General features: G+C 41.0%; 1 long non-coding RNA gene across 1 annotated transcript in view; it reads right to left on the bottom strand.

The window, feature by feature from the left end:
- LOC138067117 (uncharacterized) overlaps positions 1–14,090 on the bottom strand; it is a 248,822-nt gene that overhangs the window by 202,567 nt on the left and 32,165 nt on the right. The gene's annotated exons all lie outside the window — the stretch shown is intronic.

Genomic DNA, 14,090 nt, shown 5'->3' with positions numbered 1-14,090 from the left:
CTCTTTGAATACTTAAGGGTAATCATCACCAGCTAACTACACTGAGATTAGCATCTAAGCAATTTCACCAAGTCAACTCACAAACAGCTTGAGGTAATATTAGCGCCCTTATACAAAGACAAGGGCTCTCCACACAAGGATGCTGGAGCTTAGCACCACTCAATAAATCAGAGCAACATCCTGGAAAGCTTGCCATTAGTTCTGAACCATTAATTTTTGCTGGGTCTTTGACACAACTGTTTGAGAGCACTATAACCTGCTCTCTGAAAGTTAAATTATAAAGAGCAACTTCTCTGAAGGTGCTACTCTACCAACCCATTTAAGTCCTTGGCTAAACATCTAAAATAAATCACTGGAGAGCTGCAAGGCAGAAGATTTCCTACTGTGCGGTACGGAAGAATAAGCCGTTTCCCCCCTCAAAACAAAGCCCAGCTGGGAAACCTTTGGCACTAAGCAATACCTTTAAAACATATTCTGTATAGTACCATTCTAGCCAACTGAAAGAAAATGCCTTACCATATATAATGCCACATAATAACATTTTCCACTGAAGCCCTTTTTGACAGGTTTTCTTCATAGTGATTAAAGGGCTTCTTTTAACACAAGTGAAAAGGCAGGGAGGAAAAGAAAAAAAAAAAAAAAACCCATAAGTAAATAATAATCCCCAAGCAATTTCCAGTCCTGTTACCCAATGCACACCTTAACACACAGTAATGATGTTCTTAGAAGGTCTCTCTAAGAGGCGGCACTTCTCCATGCTTCCTGTCACTAATTCCAAAAAAAAAAAAGTTTTCATTACCAATAGAAAAATCCATAACATTGATCATTTTTAGAGCAATTCCAAAGTCAGTTGTCATGTATGGGGGGAGGAATAGGACAGCTGCCGATCTCTAAGTGATATTAATCCTAAGGAATCAATTCCACTAAAATAAACCAGCACCACTCCACAACTTAGCAACAGCTCGGCTAACACCTGCTGGGAACTGGCCCAGAATCCTTGCAGTTTCATCCGCTTCATTCAAGAGAGGATAAAAGCAAAATCAGCAAAAAAGCATTAGCCTGCTTTCACCTCTAGTTCCTCCACAAATACGCTTACTAATAAACCTGAATTCACGGCCATATTCTTGCAACCACGCTATTCCCCAACAGAAACATCTTTCCCCCCCCTCCCCCCTTCTCTACTGTGGTGCTCCTAAAATCTGGACCCACTTCACGGCAAAGCAAGGCCCCGCCACAAGATAAACCCAACCCTCAAAGACATTTAGCTGAAGGTACAATATGTGAAACTACATCAGTAATATGCACAATTCTCCTGTCACTCGGGCAAGATCTACTAGAGAGCATCTGCAGTATACTAGCTTCACGCGCGCAGCTCTGCAAGCATCTACCAACTGTACAGCACCGTAACATTGTTCAGAGTTTTCAGCGCTCTGTTTCTGGATGAGGCTGTAATGGGAAATCCTAATTAAAGGCACAGAAGGAAAAAGGCCTTCCAGACAATTAATAATCAACCTAGCGTTCGGTTAAAACCGCGTTTTAATTGGACCGTAATGAGGCAACAATGTAGCTCTGATTCCATTCAAAACTGAAAAGCCTGCTTCAGGTAAATGAAACCAGTGTGTTCATAAAGACGGGTAGTTATCGACCTTGTTCCATATGGCACCATAAATTATAAAGAGCAGGTAATGAAGCAGTGCCAAAAAGTAAATACTTCACAATACCAGTTTCCTTAGATCTCTCTATGGAGAGAGTTCATTTTCACTATGATAACCACGCAAGTACTGTAGAAAGACAAATGATGCAGACTGCCGCCCACCCTTTGCAGAAATACAGAGGGTGGGTTTTCTGTTTTTTTCTAGAGACATCTTTGCAAGGATTTACCATCCTGCAGGATAATAACCAACTTTCAACCTGTGAGAAAGCCGCCCCACTCGGCCAAGCCTCCTCAGACCAATGTAGCTCTGCCCATGATCTCTCTCCCTCTCACTCTTTGCTCTCTGTAGCATGATTTCACTGTGATCTTGCTGCCAGTGGACCAATGATGCATAGCAGATGCCAAGGAAGTCCCAGAAACGGGGGGGGGGCATTACCACGCTTCTCTACCTAACTTGCACTATGCTGCGTGAAATAGCAAGCAGCGAAATAGCTGGAAACCACACAGAGATTCCAAAACCACTACTGAACTGTCATAGGGACCCAAGCACCATCAAGAATTGCACCAGACAGCACAAATGAGGAATCATAATGTCCCTTTAGCACTTCTGGAAAAAAATCCGTCTCTGGAGGTAGCACAGTTTCTAGGATAAATCCATCCACGTCTTTCAATGCCTTTCATCCTCCCTCTTCTACTCCCTCCCTTGCCTAACGCAAAGCTACAGAACAAAACTCCAGTCACATGGAAAACGCTCAAACTCCCAAACTGAACCAACTTAAAACCAACTCATGAAAATCATTTTGAGTAGCCAAGAGTGACTTGTGTTCCAGTTTTCCAAAGCGCCTTCTCATCAACAATCCTGTACTAAAGTCATTAACATGAACCAAGAAAGAACACAATCTCCAATAATAATCCATCAAATGATATCCACGCAGTGATACAGAGTAAAGATCATTTCCCGAACAATGACAATGCAGCCATCACCCCCGAAATATTCATATATATCTTTCCATGTTTTCAAATAGAAAATGCACCTTATTGATCATGTTCTGTGTCTGGTATCTTGCGTGTTCTGTGGCCTAAATGGCCTATCAGCATGTTTACAACTACAGCCAGTTTTCCAGCTATAAATAAGGCCTCTAATTTCATTAATCAATTAAATAATGTAAGAAAGCATAGCCTCTTTTGTGCTAATCAGCTTCTCATTACCACTTAATGCTGTCCACACCAAGCAGTCGCATTGTTTATAGCAATGAAATTAATGATTGTCTGTAAAACAGGTGGGGCACAACACATGCAGCACAGAAATGGAGAAAGGTGCTATTCCTGTTACTGACGTAAAAACATTTAGCAGAAGCAAATTATAAAGGGCACCAGTCCCAAAAGGTCATACAGGCTATTGACTTGCACCTCAGACATTGTTGTGGACAAGCTCAAAGTCCCTCCATCTGAGGGCTGGACACAAGAGACAGACAGACATACACACACAACACACAAAATATTCAAGCTTGTGTGGGAAACTCCTTGCTGGACAGCTCCAGTTGTTTTTGATCTCTCACTTCAACAGATCATATGAACAATGCAACATGATCTTTCATTATAGACACAAGAACACAAACTCTCAGCACAGAAGCTTCCTTGGCAGACAACAGCTGTGCATTGGATAGTAAAAACCAGACACCTTCCCCCTCTTTGAGCCAGGGTATGTGCACCTGCTTTCAGTACTGAAACAGCAGGTAGATCAGGAAAGAGCAAGCACAGGTTGAGCCTCAGAAAGAAGGGCAGAATGACTGAACTCAAAAAGCTGCTTTACTGTTAAAACATGAATGTAAGTGAAAATGTTTTTATTATTATTATTTCTAGGCTTAACTAAACTGCCATTTAAATAACATATTGAAAGGTAAGCTGCCACCTGCTCCTGCCAGATGTTCTGCAAATCTTTAGCACCACTTCGTGAATGCTATGGTACTGAAGGAAGTGGAAGACTGGACTGTAAAGTATTTGTCTCGCCAATCTCCTGCTGGGCTAATAAGGAGATATTCTTTTGTGCTGACTCGCCACCAAAATGTTAGGGACCATGCTCCAATTAGTTATGTAAATGAGAGCACATAATAGCACACTCCTTTTATTATTCCAAGGACCCAAATGTGCATAAACATGCTGGAACGTGTATGGTAACGCTGCCCTGTAACTACATTTCCTTCCAAGAGGAGGACATGTCTTCCAAGTGCTGTATTTCTGCTCTGGCAGTATTTTGAAAGGAAAGAGAAGTATTTCCTTCTTTTAAAGGCACCGAGCTACCGTAATTATGAGTAAAGGTACATTTCCATACCTTGGCTCATTTGGAATAGTGCCCATTTTGCACAGTTCCTATTTAAGGAAAGACATGAGAATCTGTCTGACTTGAAACCTTTCATCTTGAAGCTCTTCATAATCTGGTGTCAGGCAGTCAGGTCTCTATTTTCCTAAAAAAACCTGCAGTGAAGTTACCTACAATAGCTGCAAGTAAGCACTAGCAGGTGAAATGCAAACCTTTTCCTGCCTATTTCTGTTTATGCAGTCTTGCATATGTGTGCAAGTCCTCATCAAAGCAACTGAACAAGTGATTGATAGAAAACAGCATATAACACACTAATACTTTTCAAACAAATAAATATCACCCTCGTCATCACCACCGCTACCACGTACACTACTACTGCACTGTTTCCTCAGGATCGCTCCCTCCTCTGTGGTCTGACTAAGCCGTAGGGAGGGAATCTATGTTCTGTGTTGGTGGAGCACCTTGCACAAAGGCGTGCAGCCCCAGAGGGGTGGCTGGAAATCTGCAGCAATGGCACAATGCAAACAGCAAATTGCCGTTATTTGCACAAAAACTTGCAAAGCCTCCAACGTCTGCATACCTTGTTTGCAAAGACAAAGATTTCTTTAAGCACTTCCAAGCAACGAATAACATGAGCCTGCATACAACCGCTAATGGAACTTGCAGCTTATATTCATTAAGAGAGTCACAAGTCACTTTTTTGTAAGATTCAATCAGCTGGAAGGAGCTAACTCCCTGCCTGCTGGAAAACAGATGGGACCTTTACACCCCCTTGCAGGCAGAAGGATGCCTGTAAGTTTAAAAATGAGAAAAAGAAAAAGAGGAGGAAAAGACAACAAGCATTCAAGGGAAGAGAAGGCTGGAATTTATCATGTAGCACATTACCTCATGGTCATACAGCCAACCTTGAAACGTTCCCTTTGCACTTGTCAAAATGCCAGTACCACATTGCACAGACACTCTCCCCTCTCTCCCTGTGAAACTGGGCATAACCCATTCACTTCAGTCCTGGCCACCCGTTAAGATCCTCCTGGAGCTCGTGGAGTATTCTCAGTCTCTGCGGGTCCATTAACCACTGTGATGAAAGGCAGAAAATTCAGGGTACTTGAGAGTTCTGAAGTTTCATTCCTCCTGTCCCCTCAGGCTGACTGTAGAGCCCATCTGCCTCCTATTTCCACAGTCACATAGAGGTCCATCATGTACAAAATGAAACAGCTAATAAACTAGAAAGTGCTGTCAGAACACAAAAAGGCTGTCAATATATACAGCTTTTTCCCCACAAGTAACATTTTGCTTGCAAAATGAATTGTCAGCGGCCAAATATTCTGCAACTTCATTACTTCTATTTCACTTCAAGCAATTCACCTTCTGAACAAACAAAGGTTTTCTGCTACAGGGCTTCTGAGAGGAGGAGTCGTCTTACAAGTACAGCCTCAGCATAGATTACAGATTAAAACAAGGACAATAAAAGTCTTGTTTCTAGGCATTACTTTCCTCAGTAAAAAAAAAAAAAAAAAAATCCCTTGGTTGCTGTTTCTAAGATGGCCTCCAGCAATGAAGAACTGAACCTTCCTTTTTCCTGGGAAAATTTGTACCTTATTTCAAGTGTAAAATTGTTTTAACTTCAGCTTCCAGACATGGCCTCCTACTATACAGTCACCTTATCTTACCATCTTACCACAGAGACGATTTCATCTCCTGGCTGACTACTCCTTAGTACCTTTTTCAAGAACAGTAGCAGCTCTTTTAGCTATTGCATTGCTCACGTCTAGCTGTTTAGTCACCCTGCCGCCCAATTCCCTTCTCAAGGCCCTGCTTTCCAGACAGCCTCTCCCGTACTACACGGGGGGCTTGCATTCCTCGCTCTCAGATACGTGTCTTTGCGTTTGGCCATATTAAGGAGGAAATTGTTTCCTCCCCTTATCGAATCTTCGGGGCTCCGTATCAGCAAGTGGCCCTTTTTGCTACTAAACATTCCAGGAATCTTAGCGTCATCACTAAGAGTTGCAGTATCTTTTCATCTATGTCAGTAACAAAATAAAATAAAGAGGTATAACAGCATAGGACAAAAAAGGAAATCCTGCAGGATTTCCTTAGAACCACACCTGTTCAACAGCGATACCCCGGTTACAGTTGCATTTTAAAATTTCCCAGTTAGCATTTAATAACATGTTCTATGATGATTTTGCATCATTTCAGTTTCTTAAACAAAATATCATTCGGTACCAAGAGAAGTCTATCAGCCAGACTCATAGTCTCATCAGAGAAGATATCAAGTTCATTTGACAAGATCTATTTTCCATAACGCCAGGTTGATTGACATTAATTATATTCAATACTTGTTTCTGCCCCAGACTGCTTGTGTGTGGGTGTTGCTTGCTCTTTCCAGGCTTCAATCTTCATCTTTTTAAATGAGCATATCACCATGTCCTACTTCATGGGAGGTTGTGAGGATGCATCTATCAGTGCTTATGAAACGCTCAAATGCTACAACGAGCCTTGTAGGAAGCAAAGCACCAAACCCTTCTGACAACATTAGCAGGAAGCGCATCGAGGCAAAAAGATAGGCTGCATCAAACCGTATCCAGCTAACCTAACGCACCATCTTAAAATGGTGGATGAGTCAGATTATTCAAAAGAAGCTGGAAGAATCTTCCTGTTAGGCAGCTAAGAGGATGTTACGTTGATTCCTAACTATTAGGACCTTGATCCGTGCAAGTTTGAAGTCTTTCCAAAATATAAGTTCCCATTATATCTAACAGCTCTAGATATTCCTATGAAGTACTTCTTACCTTCTTTAAGTAAGAGCACTTTGGATCGCACGTGCATATATACCATCTACTGAAGACCTCACAAATGTTTTTTCAAGTGCTGCTGAGGATCTCCACTACACCATACATAGCACGTTTTCCAAGCGAGGAGATGACACAGCACCATCGAAATGCTGATGCATGAATTGCTGAATATACGGTTTGGTGAAGTCTTGATGAGATGCATAGGAAATAACGGCACCAACTTTCTCTCATGTTTTGGAAAAGTCAGTTTTTAAGTTGCAAAAAGTCTGGCCGAACACAGCGAGCAAGAATCAGACACACCATGAAGGTGCAAATAATTCATTGCCCCGAGTCTGCCTCAGGTACGTTACACATTCGTATCGTTTAAAAATCCATTCGTATCGTTTAAAAATCTTTGACTACTACTTTCTTTTTGCATGAAAGGCTAGTTTTGACTAAGAGACCTGGCTAAAAGGGGTCCTGTGTTGAAACATGTGCAGAATTAATGAATGGGGTGGGTGAAAAGCGAGCGAAAACTGATCTCCAGCGTGTGCTGTGTTCTTGCTCGTTTTTCTTGCTAGTGATAATAAAGCTAAGCGAAGAGGACTAACATCGTGATGGGGAAAGAAAAAAAAAAACCACAAACCGACAAACCAACACATCTGAAATTAAACTCTGTCTCCTCTAGCAGATGCTTCCAATGGGCTAAGAGGACTTCTCCAAGATGAGAAAATACTCACCTAGCTTCTGTTATAATTTCTTTTGGTACAAATCTCAGTAGGTAGTTAAACAATACTTATCAGATACCCACAATATATGACCAAATGCACTTTAATTGGTCTCCTTTCTTCATGTCTACATTGCTAGGCCATTGTTGTTTGCTCTTTTACTCATCACATAGTATCTCAACCTGCCTGATCCTCAGAGATTTTCGCAGAGATGATAGCTAAAGATCTTTCTACATGGTCCATTTGCAACCTGAACACATTCCGGGCATAAGTTTGAGAAACATTGTACACATGTAGTAGAACAATGACATTAAAGTTTTTACAAAGACTCTTTCTGAAGAACAAGAAGAGAAGATCCTGGTCATGTCTTGTTTTAAATTTTCAGCTGCCTTGATTCAAATCAGCGCTGCCTTACTGAAGTCATTTTCTCTGAAAACAGTCAACGGGCTAACTCTTTACTGTGTTAGCACACAGCCCTCCACAGACACGATAGCCGCATGAAATTTGCGGAGACTGTAGCACAGAGAAGGAGGAAAAAATAGTCAAGATAATTTCCTGACCTCATGGGTCAATGCTGCAGGCCACATGCATCCCGAATGAAACAGTTAATAAATCCAGCTGAGATTGAAAGGAGGAATGAGTTGATACCAGAAAGGACTTAGATACCATGATTCTAATCCAGTGTCAACTAAAGTAAAAGACAAGTTGCCCAAGAAGTTCAGCAGGCATTAGAGCAGACCTTCAGTACATGTTGCAAATACTTACTCCAAGACTTCTCTCTTTTTCTAAGCTTTTCCTTCCCTTGCTTCCACTAGATTTCCAATTCCTTCCCTTTTCAACCCTTTACTGCGCTTCTCTGGCAGTCAGGAAAGAAAGATGGAGAAGAAGTGTTGTAGATTGAAGGGCAAGGGCAGGTGAGGGAGTCTGATAAGCCATTCAAGCTCCCAGTGGAGGAGACGCATATCTGCTCACACAGGCAGTGACAAATGGTGGGGTTCAGGCTTTCAAAGAAAAAAAGTACATATCTCAATAAGAGGACGTGAGCAAGCACACCTTCCACGCAAAACTTATTCTAAGGAAGCATCCACTGCAGCTTGCCATGATAACTAAATTTATTATTAACTCTGTATTTCATGATGTTAGTGACAATATGTTAATGTGATTTTTCACGTCCTCCTGCAGTGAACAGATGGCTCCTTTTACTTTACTTTCCACATCAAGTGTGATTATTTCTTGGTGCCAAAAGCCACCTGCCGCTCCCCGGTCTCCAGTCTAATTTTTTATGTTGGTAAAACACAGCAGGACTTGTTATCAGTTGGATGGCATCTTAATAAAAGGAGACACGCCAACATATTGACATCATGTTCAAGGGGAAATTTTAGCCCAGTCCTGGCCCCTCCCCCAGTTTACAAAAAAATAATAAAATGACACTAAAAAAAAAAAAAAAGAGCCAACAAGCTCCCTTCCCCTCCCCAGACTCCACCAGTTTCAAGATGCTCAGTCACATTTTTTGGGCCTCATGCCAAGATGCAGAGTTGGCCTCCTTTTGTTCCCGAACCAAGCACCTCAGTCAGGACTGTGATCTCTCGTCCTGTGTAATGATAATTAGCCATAACATATTCAGAAGTCAAATGTAAGCAGGAATACATTAACATTGAGATCAGTGCTGGGGTAATTTTCATTGGGAAAATGACAAAGAAGGACACAAAAATTAAAATACAGGATGTGGAGATTTTCAGTATCACTTTGAAATAGATGAAGGGTAAACTCATTTGTTTGTCAGTCACGAGCTGGCACTCAACAGACAGCTGTGGTTTACAATAAATAAACAATACGAGTCTGATAAGCTATTGCAGCCCATCTCAATTTCTCTTCACGCTGCTGGAAACAAAGGAGGATGTGATTCAGATGAAGACATTCTGAAGTGAAAGCATAAAATTTAGTAAGCTCACGTTAGGACACTTGCGTAAATAGCCTAGTTTTCCAAAAAGCATCTCTCCTCGACTTCTCTAGGAAGAGCAAAGTACTGAACAGTGCAGTCTGGAATGGTAATATCAACATCTGAGAAACTAAGTCTCCCTGAAAGTCAAAGGTACTTACGCTTTCAGATAGGGCAAGTGTTTTTGAAAGTATCGCTCTTAAGTCACTCATACGACGAGAAGGCAGGGCCATGCAAAGCTAACTTCAGGGAACCTTGTTAGAGAACCGTGGGAATGGCCTGGCTCAGGGACACTACTAGTATATTTTCCTCAATATTCATGCACTCCTGTGTTGTACAGGAACAAAAGTTATAACGACAAAATCGCCAGAGTACATCATCATTTCCAACTTTCATGAAAAACAAAAAAAACTTTGGAGCCACACCTGAAAGCCCTTACAATTTCAGAGCATTTCAGACAGGGTGTAATGATGAAACACTTCAGTATCTTAATAAAAAACTACATTAAAAAAACAGTCATTGTGAAGTTCACTAAAGCTTGCAAACAACTGACTATTCTGTTTAACAACTGCATACTTATAACTGCAGATGGAAACAAAATCTGGTCTAACATTAGCCAGGCGTGGTTTATTCAGTACTTTCAACTGGAAAACAACTCAAATACATTTTCCTCTTACCTGTTCAACTCTGAGAACAGGCAAACTATATTTGGCAATTTATTCACCATATTGTCCATCAACTTCTAAATAATTATTCATGAATAATTATTACTATTATGCACTCATCTGTGTGCAACTCTCATGCAGTCAACACTAAAGATTTGAAACAGACCAACTAGTAAGAGTCAGCTTATCCCCTATATTGCTCAATGCCAAAGCTAAAGGAAAACTGGGGCAAAAAAAAAAAAAAAAAAAAAAAAAAAGTGTTCCAGGGACTAAGGTGTAAGGTTCTTTCGTTCAAATGAAGTCATGAAACTCGCGGTAAGCTCCGCCTCTGTTGTTGGAAAGTGTAATGCAAGTATTTTTATTATAAATGTCTTGCAGATCAGTATGGAAAATACCTTCATTCATCCAACTACTGACTTGCAAAGAAATTATTTTTCCATAAAAAATATTAATCTCCTTTGAAATTGGGAAGGCGCTACCATGAATAGGAAGGGGATACGACAGGAAACAAACATCTGCAACATTAGTTACTTGGTTGGTGATGACATTTACCGCGTGAAAAAAGCGTTGCCACTTTGCCCATTTGTTGAAAAACTCAAAAACATCATGAACAGCTTCCAAGAAAACAAACCTTTTAAATAGAAATCTCTTGTTGTTTGAGCAGTCCTCCTGTCTCATTCCACTTGGTCCCCTTTCACAAAGCTAAATTTCAGGCTTCAAAAAATCCTTAGGCAAAACTGAAAGTTTTATCCTCAAACCAGTCCACGTCTACAACCATCAGTACAGACAAGCTCCCTCCCTTGAAATCCAGCACATTAAGAGAACTGATGAGATTTTTGTAGGAAGCTATCTCTTACCTACGACAAGCTGTGAAGGGGAGCACTCTTAATGAACCTTATCTTGTCCCTCATTGATGTGTACAGATTTTGGAAGGAGTAAGGGGGATTTTAGGCTCTGTATTAGCATGGTGCGGTGCAATATATGTTATTGCATCATGTAAAGTGGTCACAACTACATGGCTGGGCACCCCTCTCACTTGATATGGATCAACTGGCACCAGCTACCTGGACTACATTGCCTCATCGCCTGTCAAAAGGTACAGTGGAGGGGCCCTGCAAACGGTCGCTGTTGGGGCTTTCATTCCTTGAAAGAGATGATCTATATAAGCTACAGTCTTTTTTTTTTTTTTAAACCCCTAATAAACTCACATCAAGGAAACGAACCTTTTATAATCACAAAGCTTGATCTCCATATTTCCTCCTTAGTTGGGTTCACAGCAGGAGTTCTCTGCTGCTTACAGTGTGTTCAGGCTGCAGTACGATGTCTGCTTATTGGTTCAAACAACTGAGTATCATTAAGCCACCTTGTGTTCTTAGCACTCATTTTTGCTAAGGGGGGGGGTGAGAAGGAAGAAGGGGGAAAAATTATTCGATAACGTGTTGATCTTCATTTTTAAAAATCATCGTCATTTTGGCTCGCGTTACTTTTGATCTTCTTTCTGGTGTACTAACTCGTTACCCAGCTTGAAAAAAGCTTTCATGCAAAATGAATGAATGTTTCATTCAGGACAAAAGAAAAATCCTTTGTGAAATCCCCTTGAACCTTACTCCCCTCCCACAAGTATTTAAGACTGCATCATTGTGTGAATGCTGCTACATCATAAGCAGCAAGGGAATACTAAGATTCTACAGTTTCATATTCAGAAGTGTCCAGAAAGGAAAAGTCAAGAGGAGAGAATTTTCACTTAAGGTATTTGATAAAGAAGTAGCAAGACATCCCACCTCCCTTTTAAAAGAAGTCTGAAAACTACATCCTTTCATCCGTATCTCTAAATAGCTTTCAATACTGCGTCCTCCTCCTGTGCCAAACGTCTCCTGTGATTCTATGAGAACACTGAACAAATAAATCGGGTTTGGTTTCATTCCAGCATAGCGCTTCTCTCCAAGGCACTGTGTCAATTAATCTCCTGAAATACAAGCACAGGGGTAAAGCTATCACAATCAGAATTTCTTGTAGTTAAGTTACTTTACCAGGTAAGGATCATGGTAGCACCTTAGAAATCATCTTGCTCTCCCCCCTTCATAAGCCCTCCGGGTCCATCTAATGCGTATCTGAACACAGCGACTGGAGCCTTTTGCACCTGCTATATTCCGTGGGGGATACTCATATCACCTACTTAAAATATATAACTTAGGTGTTTCCACTCATTGCTTGTACACTCCTCTCTCGCCACCAATAATCAAGGGAACTAAACCGGGAACTTGGTTCAGGGAACTTTGATCCTCCGAGTCACAACAGTTTTCAGCGCATACTGTAGGAAATCCAATGAAAAAGACCAGAAATTTTCAAAAAGTTTCAAAAATATTAATTTGCATTTTCTCTGTCTGCAGCTTTTCTACTTGCTTTCCAAGAAGAATAGACTTTTAAAGACAGGCTAGAACACAACATTTACTTCAAACAAGTAGCACAGACAACAGGATTACACCCAACGAGTCTTGAAAGCAGTGCAAGAATTTGTAGTAGGAGTGTAGCAAGGGTCGGAGAGTGAGATCCAGAAGGCATTTGGAAGTGTTCAGGTGATGAAAGGCAAGCTCTGGCCTTCATTACTTGAAGGACACACATAGTCGGTCACATAAGCCAAGCAAAACCAGAGGCTCTGAACCCACAGCCCTTCCCCGTTTCATCACATGAATGAGCAGAGCCATCAGGTTTTACTTTTTTCTTTCATTACTTGGCCTCTTTTTCATAGGAAGTCTCAAACAGTATATCCAAAATGAAACTATGACAGAAGACAGCACTTTAGTATTTGCTTTCCAGTGATAACACTACTTATGTGCTGCCCTTTCAAGGGTAGGTTAATCGCAACTTCTTAAATTATAACATTTTAGTTACCAAATGCCTCACAGCAATTTTAACTAACCTAATGCAGCACTGAATCAGTGTGGCCTCATGTGGCCAATTCATAAAAACAAAAGCATTCCCTTTTGTTTCGTTCATGGCACCAATTCAGCAACGAAACCAAACACATGCTTAACTCGAAGTATGAGACTGTTTCCTCAGGATTAAAATCAGGGCTTCACCTGGTCTTGCTAACATCTCCCACGCAAGAATCCTTCCTCTGCCTTTTACAGAAATTGAATCAGACTCTTAAACCAGCTCCAGCTAGCAAGCAAATGGCATATCAATATAAATACAGGCAATTCCTTGGAAGTAAATTAAAACTGCACCAACTTCATACATGGCTGAACTTGCATCCTGCCACTGTCTGGGATTAGTTACAAGGGGCTTAATACTGTTTGGAATCAGGGGCGGAGGTGCAGGATTTTTTTTTCCTCCCAAACTGTTTCTTACCCTCACACATACATAGTAGTTGATTCTCAAAACTGCATGGCGCTCTGCGCGCCTGTGCCTGATAGAGGCATTAAGCTTGTCATTAGGAATCATTTTGGTAGCCGAAAATGCAGTCTCTCTCCTGATAATGTGCAGTATCATTTAAAACAAATTAATTTCTCATTTCTTGCTGCTAGTCATAATTCTCAGCATGGGACGCATCACAAATGACCTTAAGGATGGACACACAATAATCATTAGCAAATCAGGAAAACCAGCAACTAAAAAACAACCCAAAGCCATTGCAGTCATATTTTTTCCTCTCCATTCCTTGATTTCTGGAAGCTCATTTTCATAATATAATTCATCTGATAACGGCAAATGACAGCACTCTCTCCCCCCTTTAGGCAACTGGATCACCTCTGTATATTCTATTATAAAATCGGTTAATTAATAATTTCTCTATATTGCCACTAAGCAGAACTACATGGTTAAATTATGATGATGGAGCCTCATTACATGCACATTCTGAGGCACCAAGTCATCATTTAATGTCAGTGTGTGTTGCATGCATGAGCACTGATCGCTAGGCAGGACCATGCTCTTTTTTGCAGTGCTTTCCAGGGCTGCACTTTCAAATTATAACAAGTCAAACTTTGTGGATGAAGAGAGAAGGGTCA

The sequence above is a fragment of the Struthio camelus genome, chromosome 4, assembly GCF_040807025.1.
Source record: "Struthio camelus isolate bStrCam1 chromosome 4, bStrCam1.hap1, whole genome shotgun sequence".
NCBI classification, from domain to species: Eukaryota; Metazoa; Chordata; class Aves; order Struthioniformes; family Struthionidae; genus Struthio; species Struthio camelus.
This window is presented reverse-complemented; position numbering and strand designations above follow the sequence as displayed.